The 8,050-nt window shown below is 36.5% G+C and overlaps 1 protein-coding gene across 3 annotated transcripts in view; it reads left to right on the top strand.

Annotated features, from left to right (window-relative positions):
• Nucleotides 1-3,827: 3,827 nt before the first annotated feature.
• LOC138705098 (uncharacterized) overlaps nucleotides 3,828-8,050 on the top strand; it is a 63,425-nt gene continuing 59,202 nt past the window's right edge. For 2 of the 3 annotated variants that reach the window (XM_069833725.1, XM_069833723.1), the window contains exon 1: nucleotides 4,907-6,623. The gene's annotated coding sequence lies outside the window, so the exon portion shown is untranslated. Of the gene's footprint in view, nucleotides 3,970-4,183; nucleotides 4,317-4,906; nucleotides 6,624-8,050 lie in introns of those variants that run through there. The other variant, XM_069833724.1, reaches the window with a different exon arrangement.

Below are 8,050 nucleotides of genomic sequence, written 5' to 3'. Positions count from 1 at the left end.
CATGAGGCATATAAAAGGAACTCTTGGCAAGTGTGGAATTAAGTGCTGCTTAGTGGTAAGGAAATAAAATAGATGCACGGTATATACAAGTTGAATATTTTATATCCTGTCTGGAAAGCAGCAACTTTGGCTATCAACAGACATACTACAAATACTAAGTGCTGTCGGAAATTTTCATGACTATACTGACTGCTTGGCAACTTTGAGAGATTAATGTTCCTACACTATCAGTAGCAGCATGCTTCTTGAGTCAAATTGGGTATAATGTGATGTGCTGCAGTATTTTGTGATAATATATTTGTGCTGTTCTGCAATGGTAGATAATCATAAACAAGGAATAGATGTTATGTTTTATTTAGCAGTGCTCGCAACTGCTGACGTATCAGTGTCGACAGTGTGCCGGAATTTTTGTCTCACAGGAGTTCTTTTACATGCTAGTAAATCTACTGACATGAGCTGTCGCATTTAAGCACACTTAAATGGCATCGACCTGGCCCGGTATCGAACCCGCAACCTCAGGCATAGAAGGCCAGCGCTATACCAACTGAGCCAACCAGGCCAACAACAAGGAATATGCTCAGAAAATTGGCCACTGAGAATCGCAGTAACTCATCAGACTTTTGGTGCTGATACTGTAGGCCATGAACAGTGTTTCAAATATGCAAATCTAGTCTTTCAGGTAAAGCTCTCTGTAAAGCAGATTTGAACAATTTTTCCCTTGAAATTGTTCAGTGTTTCAAATAACTTACAAGTTTCAAAAAAGAGCCAAACATTGAAGACAAGTGCACAGGACAGCTTTGTACTAGCACAATCTCCAAAAAGATTGAAAAAATTGCATAAACTGTTTGTGAGGCTCTTCACCTTACTATCTACAACTTTTGTAACATCATTAGAATATGTTTTGAGGCAGCTCAGAGAAGACATTCAGTGCAAAAGACCAGAATTGTGGCAAAAATGCAACAATTTTTGGCAACCTGCTCCTTCTGTACTCACAATATTTAGCCCATTATGAATTCTTTTTGTTCTGAAAAATGAAACTGAAGTTCAAGGCTGATGTTTCCAGATAGTACAAGAGATCAAGACCAAATCACAGAAAGTGCTTGACATACTACAGCACAAAGATTTGCATAAAATGTTTGAAGCATGGCAGAGGAGCTGGAGACCTCTTGTAAATAAGGTAAGCCTAACATGTTTTAGAGTAAGTCCGGAAAGTTTCCGATAACACCTTGTATTAATGTAAAATATTAATTTAATTATTAAATGTAAGCCCAAATATATGTGGCAATGATTTACTTTTTTTTGGTAAGTTAATGGACAGCATACTTTTTTCTTTTGCCTACAGGAGTCTGTAACGGCACATAAAGCCTATGCTATCACTTTAAACTGATAACTTTACTTTGACCATACTGTTTATAACTGTGGTTCTCTCCAGTTACATCTTGGAGTTTAGAAATCACATGCAGGTTTCAAGAGCTGCATAGATATAGTTACGAGATGGCTTGGAACGTATGAGGAGTAGGGAGCTATTACTGTTACCTATAAAGGACAGACAGGTATGACTCCCACGACACGTGTGCATCATCCATGCACAACGAATTTTCCTCTTCAGTAATTGGCTTTTATTGTGAGTGTGATGTAGTTAATACTCCATTACATGACAGTGGAAAAGCAGACAGTATTGCACAATATTATATTAACGCATTTTTCAAATACCTTCACTGGTTAATTTTAACTTGGTACTGAGTCTGCGTAATAGCACCATATCTTTCCTCATTGCCACATACCTCCACCTACCAGACCACTGTTAATTGCATTCTTGACTCTGGTCCGCTCGTAACTATAGTACAGTTTCTGTTAGAATAGTGTGTGTATAAACGCATATGGCAGCTTAACTAATTTCGCAATTTGTTTTAATTTTAATGAAAATGAAATTTATTTTATTTGTAATTTTTTTTACTTGAGTGATATGTGTTGAGACAATATATTTAGTTATTTTAGAATTAAAAGGAAATATTATTCACAATCTGAGTCGTGAAATTGTGTCCAGTGTTTATGAGTTCATGAAAAACAAGGCAAGCAATAAAGACGGAATGTGTTCAGTTTTAGAAAATACAAACAGTTCAACAAAGATTCCTCAAGTAATTGAGATGTTAGTGGGTCCGATATTAGAGATATTAAAACAGAGGCCGAAGAAGAAACATAATTCAAAACATTTGACAAAAACATAGTGTTCAGGTAAAAGGGCTTATCCCACAAAAGATAAAATTTTACAGAAACAGTTGTAATTAATATATATATTGATGTACCGAAGTACATATGATATTTCCATGCAGATATTCTGCGTCATCACATGATGAAAGAGTGATGGAGCGGAGAAAAATTCTCTCCGGCGCCGGGATTTGAACCCGGGTTTTCAGCTCTACGTGCTGATGCTTTATCCACTAAGCCACGCCGGATACAATCCCGACGCCGTTTAGAATCGTCTCAGATTAAGCTCCATCTCTTGGGTTCCCTCTGGTGGCCGCCCTCTGCACTGCGTCATAGATGTCTATGAACGCAGGACCGAAGTCCATACATGTGTTGAGGTGCACTCAGATGAGTGACTGTTTGGCCGGGATCCGACGGTATGGGCGCCGTCTTAAATCACAAAGTGATTCATTACGCATATCATATATATATTGATGTACCGAAGTACATATGATATTTCCATGCAGATATTCTGCGTCATCACATGATGAAAGAGTGATGGAGCGGAGAAAAATTCTCTCCGGCGCCGGGATTTGAACCCGGGTTTTCAGCTCTACGTGCTGATGCTTTATCCACTAAGCCACGCCGGATACAATCCCGACGCCGTTTAGAATCGTCAGAATCAGATGTAATCTCGTAAGCAACGGTGCCATGTGACTACAATATGATTACATCACGATTCCGCCTAATTTGAAATAACATAGAAGGTTATTGAGTATTATTGAATGTGTTAGGAGTAAGTGCGTATTAATTTAATCAATACTGTGTGTGTATATAGTGTTTATATAGTTTAAATGAATCGGTCTCCTGTGATATACGTGAAATCACAGTCTAGGCCTACTACTGTGCTACATGAGGCCTATACAAATAGTAGTATTTTAATCATATTTCTTTATTATAAGTGAAACCATCGTGTGCTCTTGTGCTGCATACAACTGTACAAATAGTGTTCTTTTATCATTTATTTTCATCGTATTCCTATATAAATTCCGTAAGTGGAATCATGGTGCATAGTTGTGCCGCATACAACTGTACAAATCGACGTAAGAAGGATTCGGAAATTTCTTTTCACAAGTAAGTTAGTTACATATCTTGTATTAGGATATTGTAAAATGACTGAGAACATCAGTACATATTTATTGTGTTAATAGAAGAGAATGTTTTATAGGAGTAAGCGCAAACTTTCTTTTTAGGTTTCCATTGCAAAAGCCTGAGCTTCTCAGTAAATGGTTATCTGCTGTTAAACGCGGTAAATTTATACCATCAATTCACCACCAGTATTGCTTTGCATAAGAAGGTAGTTAGACAGCATCTCTCTAACTCAATTTTATTTATGAATCAATAAGTGAGTGCAAAATAAATCTGGTTAAGTATTTTCATATGGCCTAGTTACAATATTTTGACATTCTTGCACATATTCGATTTAATAATAACAGTTGATGCATTTCCTTGTTTATTGAAATATTTATTATTAGGCCTAAGCAAAATGCACACAGTGTGCAAGATTAAGTTAATGTTCTAACTCGATTAATTAAATATTTCAGGAACTCCATCGGTACAGATTTGATGAATTGTGTAAATATGAATAGGCCTAATCACGAAGACAAGAATTTTTAATTGACAGTTTTAGCATAACAGCTTAATATTTGTTGTTCACAAAGATGACGATTACTGACTGACAGTTCCAGTTATTTGCTGTTGTAGACTACTATAGGAATGCAGGTGATTACGTTTCACTGTTTATATTTGTTTTTATCCTTGTTACTCTTTTAGCTTATATTTGGTTGTTTTTATAGTGTAGTAATAAATCTTGGTGTCTTTTGCGGTTGCGTTCTATCATCATTACTTTTTGTCCGCTATTTTTCACGACCGCAAGATACACACAATGTGCAAGATTAAGTTAATGTTCTCACTCGGTTATTGAAATATATTTCAGGAAGCCCATCCTACGGATATGATGAATTATGTAAATATAAATACGCCCAAGTCACAAAGACGACGAAGATTATTGACTGACAGTTGCAGCATTAATATCTTTGATTATTTGATGTTATACCACAAGAATGCAGGTAATTACGTTTTACTATTTATATTTGTCTTTATCCTTGTTACTCTTAGGCTCATGTTTGGTTGTTTTTATGTTGTATAGTAATAAATCTCAATTTGTTTTACGATTGCGTTCTATCAGCATTGCTTTCCGTCCGCCTCAAGATGGCGGCGAGCGATCGCTTCAATTTGGGTCCAGTCGTATCTTCTGCGCAGCTGGCAGTGTGGGGACTTGGGGACAGAGGTGAAATTTTTGGCATTTTGGTCAGAAATTCCGATTTTGTGATTTTTACATAAAAAAAATACCTTACACTTTGGAGAATCTCTCCACAAAATTTCATTTGTCTATGACACCTGGAACAGTTGTTTTCGCCGTCATTTTTAAAAGCCTGCGTCACGTAAACATGACAGCCCAGCTACGCCCAGGCATTTAAATCTGTCGTCAACTTTTGAAACATGCCTATCGCCTCCGTTTCGAATACACAATGTTGTTATCTTTACTGTCAAGTTACCGTAGTCAATTTGTAATAGTTCGTCATATTTTCCAATAGATGTCACTTATTTTCGATAGTCAGTTTTTGGTTGTGTTTAGAAATTTATTTTCCTTGGCGTTGTTTCCATAGTTTTTACATAAACACGTTGGGTATTACTTTGTTATTGAAAGCATTCAATACACGTGAGAATCCATGTGGTGTTTTGTTTACAGATTGAATTTGGTTTGTTTTGTGCTTTTATAATCGTTAGTTGAGTGTTTAGTTTTGTGTTGTGGGTTTATAATCGTTTGCTGAGTGTTTCATTTACATAGACCTAAATATAGTGAAATAAGTATAATTGTAGTGTTCAGTTTATTTATAGTCGTTATATTTAGTTGGATAAGTTGTTAATTATGCCTAAGAAGAAAAGTATTAGATCTGTACTTTGTTCTGCTCTGAATGAAAGAAGATGGGTCCTAAAACAGTGAGTAGGCCTAGTAGCCCACAAGAATGTTCAGAAAGTGCGGAGATTATTTGTGATAATTCTAGTGACACTGTGTTTGCCATAAAGACAAATCTTAGACAACAAAATCTAGAGAATTTGAGTGCAGTGCCTAGTGTAAATTCAGAAAATGAAACTCAAAGCTTACACAGAATTGTCAGCCGAGGCAGTGGCATCTTCACCAATAAATATATTTGTGTCTTATGATGGGACCTGGCTAACACGTGGCCATATATCTTCTCATGGTGTTGGTTGCGTAATAGATCTTCTAACTGGGTATGTTATTGATTTTGATGTGAAGTCTAAGTACTGTCAGAAGTGCAAAATAGCAGAAAGTAGTTTAGGAAGTGATACGCCTGAATTTCATTTCTGGCATGAAGGTCATGCACTAGTGTGTGATGTAAATCACAAATCCACATCAGGGGCAATGGAAATGGAAGCAGCCATTACACTCTGGAAGAGGTCAGAACAGTTTGGTCTCCGTTACATCACCGTTCTGTCAGATGGTGATGCAAAGACTTGGACTAGGCTCAATCTAGAGAAACCTTATGGTCCCAAAATACCCATTGAGAAAGAAGAGTGTGTTAACCATGTTGGCAAGCGGTTAGGCACAGCTCTTAGAGGTGCAAGAACAAAACTTCAGGCACAAGGCATACGAGTCGGTGGTAAAGGCTTTGGAGCCCTGAAAAACTCTACAATTAATAAACTGCAAAATTATTATGTGAGGGCTATTAGAAGCAATACTGGAGACCTGCATGCCATGAAGACAGCAGTACTGGCTACTCTGTTTCATTGCATGTCAACAGATAAGAAGCCTCAGCATACAAAATGCCCTCCAGGGAGTGACTTCGTGGTGTTTTTATCAGAGCGGTAGCACAAAATAAGAAACCGCCACCACATGAAGCTAATGTTGGGACACCTCTTCGAGAAGAATATCTAGCACAAGTCATGCACATCTATCAGAGACTTGCATCTGACAGTCTGCTAGGGAGATGTCTGATGGGCAAAACTCAAAATGCTAATGAGAGCCTGCATTCCATGATTTGGAATAAATGCCAAAGGAAATATTTGTAACAAATCGCCGTGTTATTCAAGTTGTTGGTCAGGCTGTATGTGAATTCAATGCAGAATGTACAAGAACGCTGTTAGAGCAGAAATCATTGGGAATTTCACATGGAAACAATTCAATTAAGTTTTCAACATGACAAGAAACGAGTCAGCTGGGCCATTCAGCGAAGAAATGAAAAAGCAAAGCGGGCATGACAGGCAGTGAAAATGGCGAAGATAAGGGCTGAAAATGCTGTCAAGAAGAGGGATGGACTATCATATAAAGCTGGGCACTTCTGAAAGTACAGGTACAGTGACTATGTGTTTTTTCTTATAGATATACCATGCAAAATTTTAAACATGTTTTTTCTCTGTTGCAATATTTTGATAACTTTGCCATATTCAAAGTGTATCTCCTCCCACAATATGAGAGCTAGGGCTCTGAAATTTTTACACAATATTCTCTAAAATGTGTTTCTCAAAATGACCTATGGAATTTATTGTCAGGGCTGAACTTCATTTACAAAAAAATAAAAAGTAAAATGTTGACCAGTTTTTTTCTAATTTTTCCATTTTGTTACCTTTAAAAATTTTTTTCTCTTGTACTAAAAAGATATTCAAAATTCTATGGGACATTTTATTCATGACATACTAAAGAATGGAAAATAAAAAAAATTAGAGCATAAAATAAATTTTTGTGTGAGAAGATACATTTCGATTTTGTTAAATTTTTCTGGAAATATCTAAGAATATACAGCCTTCAATAAAACATGGGAGAGGATACATAATGATATGGGAGTGTATGCCGAAGACTAGGATAGGTGAATACCATGAAATGGCTACAACTATGGACAAGATGGAGTATTTGAACATCCTAAAACAGCATGTGATGCTAAGTGTGCAAAAAATAGGCAATGATGGTGACTTCTTTTTTCACCACACTGCACAGTGGGCCAGAATCGACTCAAAATGGGACAAAATTATTTTATGTCTCTATTGTTTTCTTGGATGCATAAAATCAATAGTTATTCAATAGTTTTCACTTTTTCTTTAAGTTAAAAGCACTTTCACAACATAATAGTTTTTTTATTCAATATCTGATTCCTCATCATTACATTTTCATTACTGACATTTTCTTCATGAATGGCACTTTCTTCGTCTTTCTCACTAGAGTCTTTCCATAGCTGTAATCCTTCCTTCCACAAGGGAGTTATGTGTTTTTTTATGTGACTTTCTGATATTTGAAATGAGAGGATCGGAAGATATGAGAAGGTTGTTGACTAAATCTGTCATTGTGTTTTTACGAGAACTTTTCCTTGTGTGGGGCTCTCGATATATTATTTTAATATCTTTATTATGAGCCTCCTGAGCCTCCTCAGATAACTGTGCAATTGGAAGCAGAGCTGAGTTAATAATCTGAGACCCATGGATGAGAATTTTGTGTATGCTAGCTGGGAGGTTAAACTAGGAATACTTCTGAATGAACAATATTGCATTTTCTAGCGCATATTGATTCAGAGAATCAATTTTAATGTCTCTTCCATTAGAAATTACTCGAAGAACAACTGCAAGCGTATAATTAAATCTTTGTCTATCCCGGTTATGGATATGTTAATTCGGGATTTGAGAAGAATCTTCTAGGAGTATTCCAGTTGTTTGAGGTTCCACTCTCTCCTGGTTTAGGTTTGTCCACAAGAAGTCCCATCTCATTTGGAAACCGACTCTGAATTTCTTC

This window comes from Periplaneta americana, chromosome 8 (genome assembly GCF_040183065.1).
Source record: "Periplaneta americana isolate PAMFEO1 chromosome 8, P.americana_PAMFEO1_priV1, whole genome shotgun sequence".
Taxonomy (NCBI): Eukaryota; Metazoa; Arthropoda; class Insecta; order Blattodea; family Blattidae; genus Periplaneta; species Periplaneta americana.
This window is presented reverse-complemented; position numbering and strand designations above follow the sequence as displayed.